Consider the following 15,003-nt stretch of genomic DNA (forward strand, 5'->3'; position numbering starts at 1 on the left):
GTTAGCTGTTATTATTCTGCTCATCTGTGGAGAATCCCACAGGAATCTTAAAAAGAGTCACGGGGCCGGCGCCGTGGCTCAATGGGCTAATCCTCCACCTTGTGGCACTGGCACACCAGGTTCTAGTCCTGGTTGGGGTGCCGGATTCTGTCCCAGTTGCCCCTCTTCCAGGCCAGCTCTCTGCTGTGGCCTGGGAGTACAGTGGAGGATGGCCCAAGTTCTTGGGCCCTGCACCCCATGGGAGACCAGGAGAAGCACCTGGCTCCTGCCTTAGGATCAGCGCGGTGCGCCAGCCACAGCGTGCCGGCCACGGCGGCCATTGGAGGGTGAACCAACGGCAAAAGGAAGACCTTTCTCTCTGTCTCTCTCTCTCACTGTCCACTCTGCATGTCAAAAAAAAAAAAAAAAGAGTCATGGATCACCTACCTGAAAAGGAGATGAACTGTGGAAACTCCACAGTAAAACACTGAAAAGTTACCACTAGCCACAAAATAAAAGTAAAATGGAGTTATAAGTTAGGAGCTGAGGCAATGCCTAACGGCTGTTAGGGAGACACTCCTAATCATACCAAGAAGACATCTCTGGTCAGATAACAGTGTGCTACCCACACTGACTGGACTGTTCAAACATAAGTAAGACAGGAACAGTACTGACTGGGCTGTTCAACTAACTGCAAGCAAGTATGAGACCTGAGCTGGATCAAGGTGTAACTATTTTTAATTAGGCCTCCATCTTGTAACTTGAGCTTGACCAGGCCCTGAACTCTGAGCCAGAAGCTCCTAAAAGTAAATAAATGAACTCCCCTTGCAATAAACTCTCCTAACAACAGCCAATAACAGACAACAGAGAAATACCTAGAGTTCCTGGTGTCTTCTCAGGGCAGATAAGGTGACTGATAGCTTCCCGAGACCCTGCAGTTCGGCACGTACACCCCAGCAGCTCAGACTCTATGCTTCAGCCAATCAATTCAAAAGGCATCAACCCCAAAGCCATCCAACCACCTTTAGCAGGTCCGTTCCCGCCACTGAATGCACTAATCAATTCTAGGAGATGTCCTTTGAATTTCCCATGGGATGAGATGATTGGCTAAATGGTACCATGATGTATAGAATGTCTCTGAAAACCCTATAAAAACCCTGTTAACTGAAGGGTCAGGGCTCTCAATTCAGACCTGCTGGGTTGGTGTTGACTGAGAGTCTAGGCCCAGACCTGTAATAAAACTCTCATGTGCTTTACAGTGGTATCGGCTCCTTGGTGGTCTTTGGGGACAACTGAACTGGGCATAACACGAGGAGGAAACAGCATTGATTGGACAAATCAGAGGATGGCAAGCTGGAGGACTGCCAGAAAATGAGGATAAAAAGGGGAGCCCTTTCACCACTCTCCATCCTCTCAGGGATCATGGCCTGGTGTGTGTGAACCTCTGCATCTCCACACACCTGGAGCTGAAGAGGCAGTCCGCTACTCTGCATGGAGCAGGTAGCGGCACAAGCTAACTTGCAGAGCTGTCCCTGAGCTGTAACCCCACTGTCTGTGTGTGAGTGTGTATGTGTGCATGGGCCCAGTGCTTGTGAACCTCTGGATCTCCTCACACTTGGAGCTGAAGTGCCAGCTCACTAGCCCCCTTGCTAAGTGACACAAGGTGACTATGGGATCAAAACTCCAGCTGAGATGTTGCTACACCACCTTGGCTGGAGTCCTTATCAGCCTACTGCCAGAGTTGACCACGGAGCCAGTCCAGGCCTCTCAGCAGGGGACCTCTCCAACTTCCACTGCAGTTTAGTTCACAGGTTCCAGTGCAAAGAAACAACCTGATATGGGTTAAATATCCTCCAAGAACAAATCTGACTGAAACCTACATTTGTTCTCAGGAAAATAGACTTTCCTTCACCTTCCACTGCAGTTTAGATCACAGGTTCCAATGCAAATATGGAATAGGAAACATCAAGAATATGAACATAAAACTCATTTGCTGGGACTGGCATTGCAGTATGGCACATTAAATTATTACTTATGATGCCTGCATCTCCTATCAGAGTGTCAACTTGAATCCTAGCAGTGTTCTTTCTGATCCAATCTCCTAACCTGTGCCTAGGAATTAGCAGATAATGTCCTGATTGCTTGACTCCTTGCCACCCACATGAAATACTCAGATGGGGTTCCTGACTCCTGGCTTCAGTCTGGCCCAGGCCCAACTGTTGCAGCCATTTAGGGGAGGGAACCAGTGAATGGAAATCTCTCTCTCTCTCTCTCTCTCTCTCTCTCTCTCTCTCTCTATTCCTCCCCTATTGAAAGGTGTCTGGCACATAACAAATCTTCCCAGAAAGATGAATTGATTAATTCACAGGCTTTTATTGGGGTTCCGCTCCCAGGAGAGGTTCCAAGGCCCCAACAGAGCAACAGAGTGGGGGCCAGGGAAGTTGCACATCAGAGATTGAGAGGGCTCTTTTTATAGATTCAGGGCATGGGGGTTAAAGGTTGAGGGGGGTCTGATCTTCATTGGTTGACCTTTAGGCACCAGCAGGGACCTTGACAAGGACTTTTCTTCCTTGAAAGTGTGGGTAGGGATTCTCCATTCCCAGAAGTGTAGGCCTTGCCCCCTTGCAGATCCCAAAGCTACCACCTATGTGTGTGTATCATCTTTCCTTTCACTCTGCCTTTCAACAAAATAAATAAATCTCTAAAATATCTCCCTTCAGGATCAAGATTCTGGGGGATATTACACTTTAGGAGGAAATGGATTGATTGTTGTTCAGAGTACTCAAAGCAGCTTCTTTATATCCCAGTTCTTTCTCTGTCCACACTGACATTTTTATAGCACTTATGGCAGCATCAGTGTGAGTTTTCATTCATTTTCTCATATCTAGTGTGTGACCTATTAAAAAGCAGCATTCCTGATTGTGTGTCTTTTGCTGCTCCATCCCAAATACTTAGAATAGTGTCTAATGCTTGACATGTGAAGATCATTTGTTGAATGAACAAACTGAACTATTTACTAAATGTTAATGAAGGAGCTCATGTATAATCAGTCCGTTTATAAAATAAAGCCTAGACGACTACGAAATGTTTATATTGTATATAAAATATATATGAATTTGCAATCTGCCTTTGAACTCGGTCATAAGCATCAGCATCCTGGTCTCCTTAATTTGTTGTGGGCAGTAAGAAGATTTCTGTCTGCTCTGTTTAAAGATCCCCATGGTTCTCAATGTTCAGAGAGCTTTTTTACTGGTGACCTTCCATGTCCACCTGGTTTCTCTTTGTACCAAGCCTGGACTTGAGGATTGTGATTGTGGCTATGGATCCCAGCTCAAAATATTTTCTGATTTCCTTTTTGATTTTCTCTTCAAGCCAATGGCTATTTGACACAGTGTAGATTGACATCCACATATGTGTGACTTTTCCCATTTTTCTGGAATTGATTTTTATTTTTATTCTATTAGAGTTATGAAAGACAATGATATGAATCCAATTTTCTAAAAATTGTTGATGCATATTTTCTGAATTAACTGATGATCCCACCTGGAGAATTTTTGACAGCTGTTAAGAACACATGTTCTGCTGCTGTCAGGTAGAATGCTCTCTGTGTAACTGTTAGGAAAAGTTGATTTACAATGTTGTTCAAATCTACCACTCTTGAAAGTGAAGTATTGATGTGCTACGTTTGTTCTATTGCTGTTTATCCCTTCAGAGTTCTCAACATTTGCTTATATTTTCTAGTGTTCTGAGGTTGGGTATACATGTTGTTCAACCTGGAAAAGTACACAGAGGAACACTCAAGAATATCAATAATAATATGGGAACAAAATAAGGAATTCAAAAAACACATAGAACGATGAAGAAGAATCAATAAATTTTCAAGATGTAGAAAATGGTGAATAAGGGCCGGGCCCTCGTGGGGGGCGGGGGCCACTGCCTTCCAGGCTCCCGAGCCGGCCCACGCCTTTACAGCGTGCTCCATGCATCCGGAGCCCGCCTGCCCCAGAGCAGCAACAATCCGGAGCTTCCCCTCAGCAGCGGCAGTACCACTAGCGGCAGCTGCCGGAACCACCGCAGTGGGGATGGGGAGTCCCCAGGGTCCCCACCGCCGCTGCTGCCAGCAGTCAGCTACCCGGACTTGATCGGCCAGGGTTACTCCGAGGTGATGAGCCTTAACGAACACTCGATGCAGGCGCTGTCCTGGCGTAAGCTCTACTTGAGCAGTGCCAAGCCCAAAGCCTCCAGCCGGACCTCGGCTCTGCTGTCTGGCTTAGCCATGGTGGCCATGGTGGAGGTGCAGCTGGACACTGAGCAGGACTATCCACCGGGGCTGCTCATCACCTTCAGTGCCTGCACCACGGTGCTGGTGGCCGTGCACCTGTTTGCACTCATGATCAGCACCTGCATCCTGCCCAACATAGAGGCTGTCAGCAACGTCGACAACCTCAACTCCGTGAAGGAGTCGCTCCACGAGCGCATGCATCGCCACATCGAGCTGGCCTGGGCCTTCTCCACCGTCATCAGCACGCTGCTTTTCCTGGCCGAGGTCGTGCTGCTCTGCTGGGTCAAGTTCTTGCCCCTCAAGAAGCAGCCGGGGGCAGCCAAGCCCTACCAGCAAGCCCCCAGCTGGTGGTGCGGCCTCCAACAACAGCAGCGAGAGTGGCATCACCCTGGGCCAGGCAGCAGCCATTGCATCCACCACCATCATGGTGCCCTTTGGCCTGGTCTTCATCGTCTTTGCTGTCCACTTTTACCACTCACTGGTCAGCCACAAGACAGACAGTTCCAGGAGCTCAGTGAGCTGGCTGAGTTTGCCCACTTGCAGGACCAGATGGACCACAGAGGGGACCACTCCCTGATGCCCAGCAGCCACTATGCCTAAGCCCTTGTGGTCCAGAGCCCTTCCCCATGACCTTGTCCTGCCAAAGCCTCAAGGACAGCCTGTGCAGGGAGCTGGGCTTCATCGAGGGGCAGAGTGCGGAGGGAAGAGGCTTTTTGTAAAGGAGATTACTGCACTTTGAAACTTTCCTCCAAGTCAGAGTAAGCACTTCCTGTTCTTGCAGCTCCAGGTCAACCTCCTGGTTAGGAGGTGGTGGGGGCCCGGGTGGGGACAGACACCCTCTTTGTCCCTTCTCCTCCCCCATGCCAGTGCCTCCTGGATGCTTCCTGTCCTTTCCGTCTTGACTTCCCTCCCTGTTGTGCAGTGAGCGTGTGCAAGTGTGGACACATAAATATACTCACAAGGGAAAAAAGAAATGGTGAATTAAAAAAAAAAACAAATAGAAAACTTCTACTCCAAAGAAACACAATAGAAAAAACATTTTGTTATGTAGAAATGGGATTGGACTTGCATGATCCTCAAACTCTGATGCTTTCCCCTGGCAAAAATCCATGTCTTCTACTGAGAGCATCATCCAATAATTTCTTCAGGGAGTGATCCATCCCACCTGTCAGTGCAAGTGGTAAGTGAGGTTAGAACTAGCTCCTGCTGCAGGGGCAAGGGTCATGCTTGTTCTTCCTGCTGTGGCATTGTTGGTGCATGAGGAGTTGGGGCTCAAGTGTGCACATTTTATGAGGGAATGCACAGGCCCCAGGATTTAGCCCTGGCTGTGGACACACTGTCTCTCTGTTCAGCACAAGGCACACCTGCTTCCACTTAGTGTAAGATGCCCAGGGGTGACCAAATTATGTCTCCCTCAAACACAGCCAGGAGGGAGGAAACCCAGGCCACACCCACCTTGAACATGGCTTCTGCACTCTGTCATCAGTGTCTTCAGTGAGAGAGGATGGCATCTGATTCCTATTTCAAAAAAAATGACATAGCAACTCGGCAAAATGGAATCAGGAATGTTATTGTAATGAAAATGGGCAAATATAAGATACTGTACAAAATTAGTATTAACTGCACTTCTGAGAAAACATAACATATTAACTTTTATGAGATGTGTATTTGGCTACTTCTTTTCACATCAACTTTTTTTTTAAAGATCTGTGTTGTTTATTTGAAAGGCAGAGTTAGAGAAAGACAGGTAGAGACAGAGATCTTCATCTGCTGGTTCACTCCCCAAATGTCCACAATGGGCTGAACTGAGCCAATCTGAATCCAGGAGCCAGGAGTTTCTTCCAGGTCCCCCATGTGGGTGCAGGGGCCCAAGTATTTGGACCATCTTCCTCTGCTTTCCCAGGCATATTAGCAGAGAGTTGGATGGGAAGTGGAGCCCCCAGGACTTGAACCAGCACCCTTGTTGGATGCTGACATTACAGGCCAGGGCTTTAACCTGTTGTGCCACAGGTCTAGCCCCTATTTGACCACTTTTAAAATGTACTGTAATTGTAGTCCTGACAAAAAAAATATAGCTGATGAATTTTATCATCTTAAGCATTTCTAAGGTATGGTTGAGTAGTGTTGAATATATGCACATTGCTGTGGGCCCAATATTCAGAACTGTTTTTCCTTATGAGACTGAAACTCTCTACACATTGAATGAACGTTTTTACAATTCCACCACCAACAACTCCCAGTAACTGCCATTGCTCAGGCTACAGAGTCTTTAGGAGGTATGGTGATATTTCAGGGTCACATAACTGAGAGGGTAGAGGGAACCCTCTTGGAACTCAGATTGCCTCTGCAAAGCTGGGTCCTGATTGTACCCAGGCACTCCCTGGGGTTTTCAGATTGGGCTATGTGGCATACATGTGTGTGATTATGGACATGGCCTAAGGCAGATGGAGGATGAGACTTTGGAGAGGTCTTTTCTGCTGAGGAATCCCATGAAAGAGGATCCCAAGAAATGAAATCAATTTCTTGATGAAAGTCTACAATAGAACCTCGAACTCAGGGTGTCTAAGCTTTCTTTGCTGAAGCCCCACTGGGAAAAGCCATCTGTTCTGCTGCTCTGTCCTGACTTTCCAGGGGCCCAGCCTCAAGAAACCCTGGATGTGAATACTTTATAACTGAGATATTGGCTCAGCTCTTGCTATTGATACCTTGGGCATTTGGGCAGGAAGGATCCCATGGTGACATGGGTTGTCCCTAAGAAGGAAACTCTAGGCAAGGTCACCACTCTGATCCCACTTGAGCATTGCAACACTACTTCCCCTTTTGTGGGTATTTTTGGGAGCCTCATGTAGGCTGTCCTATCCCATCTAGGAACAATTTATTGGAAGAGTTAAAATCTGGGTCAGCCTGTTAGGTCTACACTCTAGGTCATGGCAGGCAGAATGGGAAGAGAAATGTTGTGCTGGCACTCATCTTTTATGTGAATCCTAAGCTAGAGAAATGTTCAGACAGAAATCTGTGCTTGACCTTGTTAACAGAAAGTTACCTGGAACAGAAACTATTGATAGCCAGATGGGGTTATGATACCTCCAGACCTGGCTTTAGAACCACTGCAGGAAGTTGAAAATGTACTTAACAGAGTCATACACTTCTCCCTGGGTGATGGGCAATTTCACCACATTGACAATGAAGCCCAATGCTGATTCACCTTGAGTGCAAGTGGAGAGGGATCTTTATAACCATGGTCTGGTAATGGCCAATACAACCTCCTGCTCCTGTTCTTTAAAAACAAACAAACAAAAAACCCCCAGGTGCATAATCTGATGAAGATATAAAGATTTTCAGCTACATGTACAGTGTCGGTGGTAATGTAAAATGATGCAACCACCACAGAAAATGGTAGAATGTTCTTCATTACATTGAAAATAAAATTTTTATATGATCTGATAATCTCAGTTCTGATTATATATCTAAAGGTATTGAAAGTTCAATATAAATAAAGTATTAGCACTGTTTGCCACAGCATAATTCACTGTAGCCAAGACTTGTAGTGTGGCCTGCACTCACAGTGGAAAGTTATCCAGGCACAGAGAAAAGAAAATCCTGTGACATGGATGAACAGTAAGGTTATTTTTCTAAGTGAAATTAACCACAAACATCAGTCTCCAAGGACAAATACTGTCAGATTCCAACATATGAAGTATTTAAAGTAGTCAGAGAGGCCAGTGCTGTAGTGCAGTGGTTTAAAGCCCCACCTGCAGTGTTGGCAATGTCATATGGGTGCCTCTTCGAATCCTGGCTACTCCACTTCTGACCCAGCTCTCTGTTATGGCCTGGGAAAGCAGTAGAAGATGGCCCAAGTCCTTGGGCCCCTGCACCTGCGTGGGAGATCTGGAAGAACCTTGTGGCTCCTGGCTTCAGACTGGCTCAGCTCTGGTCATTGTGGTCATTTGGGGAGTGAACCAGTGGATGGAAGATCGCTCTCTGGCTCTACCTATCTCTGTAACTCTGTCTTTCAATTAAGTAAATCTTTTTTTAAAAAAGTAGAATATGAGAGGCCAGTGCTGTGGCTCAGTGGGTTAACGCCCTGGCCTGAAGTGCCAGCATCCCATTCAGGTGCCAGTTCTAGTCCCGGCTGCTCCTCTTTTTTTTTTTTTTGATAGGCAGAGTGGACAGTGAGAGAGAGAGACAGAGAGAAAGGTCTTCCTTTTTTCCGTTGGTTCATCCCCCAGTGGCCACTGTGGCCAGTGTGCTGTGGCCGGCGCACCACACCGATCCAAAGCCAGGAGCCAGGTGCTTCTCCTGGTCTCCCATGTGGCTGCAGGGACCAAGCACTTGGGCCATCCTCCACTGCACTCTAGGGCCACAGCAGAGAGCAGGACTGGAAGAGGAGCAACCGGGGACAGAATCTGGTGCTCTGACCGGGACTAGAATCCAGTGTGCCAGTGCCACAGGCAGAGGATTAGCCTATTGAGCCACGGTGCCAGCCATCAGCTGCTCCTCTTTTGATGCAGTTCTCTGCTATGGCCTGGGAAAACAGTAGAAGATGGCACAAGTCCTTGTGCCCCTGCACCCATGTGGGAGGCCTGGAGGAAGCTCCTGGCTTTTGGCTTTGAACTGGCACAGTCCTGGTCATTGCAACCAATTGGGGGGTGAACCCTCAGATGGAAGAACTCTCTCTCTCTGCCTCTCTTCTCTCTGTGTAACTCTGACTTTCAAATAAAATAAATAAATCTTTAAAAAAATAGAATACAAGAAGCATAAATTAGAAGGGTAGTTATGAATGGTGGGAAGGGTATGGTATTCAGTAGAAATAGAATTTTTAGATGAAAAAAATCTTAGAAATCTTTTTTTTGTTGTTGCTGCTAAGTGAAATGGACACTATGAGAGAAAATGACAGGATCAGCCATTGTCTAGACTGTTGAGGAACAACTTACTATTTTATTCCTTTTAGTATTTTTGTTGTTGTGGTTGTTGTTGTTGTTGCTCTGTTTGTTCCACATAAGACCACTGGTTGAACTCTGTAATCAATGCACAATCATTCTTAGGCATTTAAAATTAACAGAAAAGTGATCTATGTTAAACATAGGAGTGGGAATAAGAGAAGAAGGAGATATATAGGTTGGCACATGCTCACTCGGACTTACCTCCAATGGTGGAACTAGAAATGTGCCAGGGGATTTCAAATCAATCTTACCAAGGAGGCAGGTACCAATGCCAGCGCACTTGGTAAAGTGATAAGTATAAATACACAACCGATCAAAAAGATAGGGTATGTGTCAAAGAGATTTCACAAATAAGATCAGTGTAAGCAAATAATGAAGGATAGAATTAAAAGGGAGAGAATGATCCTGCAGGGGAAGCAGGACACACAGCAGACTCATAGAATGGCAAATGCCCAAAACAGCACTCCTGCCTCAGAATCAACCCTTGGGACATTCGGATCTGGCTAAAAGGTCCATGAGAGTCTCACAGGCATGGAAAGCCATGACACGGTGGCAAAAAAACAATCTAAATGAAAGACCCTGGTGAACAAGACCCCAGCAGAAGGAACAGGCCATCAAGGAGAGAGGTGCCTTTCTCTGAAGGGAGGAAGGAACCTCCACTGTGACACGGCCTTGACCTAACAAGTTCAGAGTCGGTGAACTCAAGGAACTTTCATAGCCTAGACAGCTCATAGCAAGAGTCTCGGGTGATTGATGACATCATAAATAAGAGTGCCAATTGTTAAATCAACAACGGGAGTCACTGGGTACATGCTCCCCACGTAGGATCTCTGTCCTTAATGTGTTTTACTATGAAACTTTAAAATACTACTGTAAGACCCCCGAAAGGTATCTCACACTTTTACCGACCCCAGAAACACAAATTCCAGTCCAATCGCTGCAAGTGCATGAGGAAGTTTATTACATCTGCGCAGATGGGCCGTCTCTATGCAAGAAGAGAGGCCCCGATCATCAATTGCACAGGGTATTTAAGGCTGAAAACCACAACATTAGCATATCTCCACAGCATTACGAAAATCACAAGATAAACCACAGCATGACAAATTGTCACAAGATAAATTTTTCAGGGTAATGGACAAAAACCTTGAGCAAGCACAAACACGGGGTCATCGTGACCAAAAACTTAAAATAATTATCACATGCTCGATTATCTCATGAAAGCATTAACGCAATCATCACATGCTCACAAGGTCAGCTAAAGTTTAGTTATCTTAAAAAAAAGCATTTTGCAAGCCCAGCTATTTTATACAAAAGCAGAACAATATGCAGTTAGCTCAAGCAACTCCGTTTTAACCCCTTCCTGCCTTCTCATTCCCCCCTTTTCTTCTTGTCAAATTTTAATCCTAAAATTTTAGGAATTACTTTAACAATTAGAATTAAGAGGGAATTAAGTATACGCTTCCGCCCGGTCCTTTGTTTCATAGGGCAGTCTGATCAGAAAACAGGCCGGAGATGTCCTAGGTGTTTCTTCCTCCCACTTGATTATTATTGAAATATGTGGGCTGCCCATCACCGGGGTAAGACAAAATAAAAGTATTGCAAGCACATCTCTGTGTCTTACAGCCAATCTTATGAGCACAAAAGCAAGTCTGCAGGGTAGGGGAAGTATGCCCCGCAGAATAAAAAGTTACAAAAAGGCATTAGAATTTAAAAACAGAAAATACAACAGAGACAAAAACAGAAAACACATCCCTGAAGAAGTCATACAAATTTGGGTTGATACCTGGTGCCTGTTCAGCTGAATTGACCCAAATACTTTTCGTGACTTTCACATACCCTCTTCGACTTACTTTAAACATTTTACCATTTTCATTTCAGTCTAGAGTAAACTAGCCATCCGGATAAAGTCATTCTTACAAACCATGTCCTTTCCTTATATAAAAAGCTCTTTTTTTTCTTTAGCCCTTTTTACCAACAACACTCTTTTCTTTTATGTTAAACTTTGGCACTGCTGGGTCAGGACCAAGGCGTGGGTGATAAACAATTTTACTTTTAATAAACTAAAGAAGCCTATTCATTATGCAGGGTAAAAATTAAAAATAATATTACTAAGGGTCAGCAATACTTCTTCTTTAGCAATGACAATATTACACAAATCTGTTTGGTAACTTCCAGAAAAATCTTTTAACCAGAATTATGTATAAAGCAGAGCCTCTTCCACTTCTTGCTGGATGGAAAAGGTGATGTTCTGCAGCACTCTGGACGTCTTGCTCAATCCCTGTCCAGGCTGCGGCATCTTCAGGATATACAGCAAATAGTCCTAAGCCAGCATGTGTACATAGGCAAACTTGCAGTCACTCATCTTCTGCTGCTCGGAGAGCAGAGCCAGGGACTGCTTCTTCAGGAAGCCCTTTAAAGCCCTAAAAGGCAGACATCTAAGCAGAGCCTGGCAGAATAGGGAAGTTGCAAAAGGGTAGCAGCATATAAAGGATATGTAGCAGTATAAAAATGTGTAGCAGCAATTTGACCCAGTCTCCAGTGCCAGTCTCCACCATTAATTATACGTTTTACCTAACTATATCCCCAGTACCTTGGCTACCGCTACCACCATCTGACTTACCCTATAAACACAATGCAGCTTTCTATTTTTAACACCTGTGCCACCATCTGACTTACCCTGGAGACGAAAGCCGGCCCGGTGTCTGACCCCAGTACCTTTGGTAGTCCAAATCAGGGAAACATTGGCGCTTTGTCAGAAAAGCCTTTGTCTGTTCTGAGTTCCTCATGGGTAGTGGCGAAAGCGTACCTGCTGTTCTTGTGAATTTTCACCCACTCCTTTTTCTTGGCTGCACGGAGTGCTTGGTCCATAGCGATCAGCTCTGCCCGCCGAGCAAGTTCTCGGGGGGGGGGTTGGAGATAGAAACCCAGACCACTGACCTCGTTCGGCCGCCTCCCACTGTTGTCCCCGTTGTACTCCGGAAGCTAGGGGGATATGTCGGCTCACGTGGGCCCGTCCCGGACACCGCAGGAGGTGATGGAGCATTATCCACGGGAACCTGGACAGGGCCTGCATTCCCAACACTATCCCCAGCCGTGTGACGGACCACACGTATCCCAGCGAGGGAGGGGCCGCTGTCGCCCAGCCTCACCACTCCGCTGCTGTCGTCTTTCCTCTCGCTGGCTTGCAGAGGCCGTTTTCGGTCAGTTCAGTCCCGTGTAGCAGACGTGCACCACTGGATTCCCGTTGTTAGCCGGACCTTAGGCAGACTTGTCCTTTTGGGCACTTTTCTGTGCTTTTGCCAGTCTCCGGGCTCCCTGCCTATCCTGATTCTCCCTTACTTCTGCTTTCTTTTAACTGTGGTGGCCAGGATCCTAGTTAGTTCCTTTTTCTTAGCCCATTTTAAACTTCCCCTTTTTTAACTAAAAAACTTTAACCCCTTCAGCTAAGCTCCTCAGGAGAGTCTGGCAGTAGAGACTGAGTCTTTTACAAAGTTCCATTTAAGTGTAGTAAAATTAATGTTAGCAAAACAGGCCCTGCAAGTCCTGTCAGGGCTTGTGATCCCAGTTATATGGAGGAGGAGGACGGCCAGTTAGAACGGGCCGGGGGTCCTCCCTCCTCTGCTTCATCCTCCTCTGTTTTATCGGATTTTTCCTTCTCCATTTTTCTTCTGGTTTCCAAAAAGGGCACCAATGTGGTAACCATTTAGCCATAATGATAGTAGCCTATTACTATCTGTAATTGTTACATTTTTGTAGGTTTGTACAATCTTAACTATTTGTTTCCCTTTTGGCTAGACCTCCCGTTTGATCCACATTTGAACTAGCGATACATTTGAACTAGCAACTCCTGGTTGTTTAGCTGGACGGAGACTTTATCGGTCCCTCTTTAAAGGATCTGGCTTCTGAGCCAGAGACTGGAGCAGCTAGAAAGAAACATGTCTATAGCTGAAGTTTAGCATCATTTTACATCTTGGCACCACTTTTAATTTCAACAGCCGATTGGTTATTATTTCTGCAAGATGAGAGATCTCTTTTTGACATCTCCAGGGGCCCTCTGGGGGTGTCAAAAGTTCGGATAATTTAGAACTTGGATTTTTAGAAAGTCTGTTAAAGGTGCCAAGAGAACTTAGAGTATCTGGTCAAGATAGAATTCCTTAACATCCTGAAATGATAACCACAGAGTCAAAAAGAGCTCATAGGACCTAACTCTAGAAATGGCAAAATAACTGATTCAGCAGACACTGTTAAAATAGACATTACAATTTTTGCAAAAACAGATTTTAAGACTTAGACCATTTTTAGGTATTTACTAACATTAGTGTACATTTTTTTTAAAAAAAACCTCATTGTTGTAACAGAAGATCAGGCTTTAACTTTAGGTCAATGCAATTTTGGCATTAGCACTCAACTTAAAGAAAACTCTGTAAACAATTTTAAAGTTGTAAACCTTTTAAAACTTTTTATGACTTGCTCACATCTTCTGAAACTTTATACCTGTAGTTACTTTTACATAGTCTTGAATTGTTATGTATAGACAATCTATGAGAATACATGTTAACAAACTCAAACAGTCTCTCTTATCGAATTTAAGATGTGAAAAGTACAATACATTTTTTTTTACATTTTGCTTAGCATTGATGCCTAGATGGCTTAAGACACTGAGTTATTAATGAATACCACACCATTATCTGAATTAAAAGTCAAAATTACATTTCCATGCCTTTAAGTAACATAAGAATAACTCCTTCTGGACAGCAAACATGGACACAACTTTGAAAAGATCTTCATCGTTAAGAGAAACATGTCTAAAGCATATCAAAGACATATAAAACCCGAATAAGTGAGCTACCAAGCAAACCAAAGGGCTTTAGCATTAACTTAATTCTCTAAACCAATGTTAACAACATAAAGGCTTGTATACACAGAATTTACTCTTATTTTTATAAGACCACTCTAGCTGAAAAGCAAAAACATAAATACAGCATAGGTCTGACACCATTTACAACATTTTAATATATTTTACATAATCTGAATTTCTGAATTGACTCAAGCAGCAGTTACTTTACCAAATTTTAGAGTCTCATCCTTTGAGAGTTCCAGGGATCCGACTGGAAGCCCAAAGTTGGAAGACTCAGTTTAGAATTTAAGCTGTCAGAGTCAAGCGGTTTGGCCAACAATTAGTACACTTCTGATCAGTTGGGTAATCACTCAAACACTGAAAACAGATAAACAACATAAGCAACTTCGCGTTGCAGTTTTCCCAATTAAAACTCATAAAGTAAGACTCAAAGGTGTAGTTAATTCCTGTCCCATATTGAAGGGGAAAGGCAAATAAGGAAAGTATATTAAAACACAAATAACAATTACAAAACTCACAAAAACACTGCACACAACAATGGAACAAGACCTGCACGCCCTAATAAGACGAGACCTGCGCGCAACAAAACCAAAACTTCTGACGGGAGCAGCTGCTGCCACCAGCCCTCTCCCGGGAAAGAAAAACTTACACCGAAACCAAAGCTTCCCCACAAAACTGAAACCACCGACGGGAGCGGCTGCTGCCACCAGCCCTCTCCCGGGGAAGAAGAAACCAAAACTTCCCCACAAAGCTGAAACCACCGACGGGAGCGGCTGCTGCCACCAGCCCTTCTCCCGGGGAAGAAGACCGAGACAAAACTGAAACCAAAACTTCCGACGGGAGTGGCTGCTGCCACCAGCCCTCTTCTCCCGGGGAAGAAAACCTTTTACCTGGTGGGAGAGCGGCCTAGCCAGCCTCCCCCGAAACACCACCACTGGAGC

General features: G+C 45.1%; 1 pseudogene; it reads left to right on the forward strand.

Annotated features, from left to right (window-relative positions):
- The first annotated feature begins 3,959 nt into the window (after positions 1–3,959).
- On the forward strand, positions 3,960–5,082 carry LOC133755276 (calcium release-activated calcium channel protein 1-like; annotated as a pseudogene).
- Positions 5,083–15,003: the final 9,921 nt, after the last annotated feature.

Source organism: Lepus europaeus, unplaced genomic scaffold, assembly GCF_033115175.1.
Source record: "Lepus europaeus isolate LE1 unplaced genomic scaffold, mLepTim1.pri SCAFFOLD_3_1, whole genome shotgun sequence".
NCBI lineage: Eukaryota > Metazoa > Chordata > Mammalia > Lagomorpha > Leporidae > Lepus > Lepus europaeus.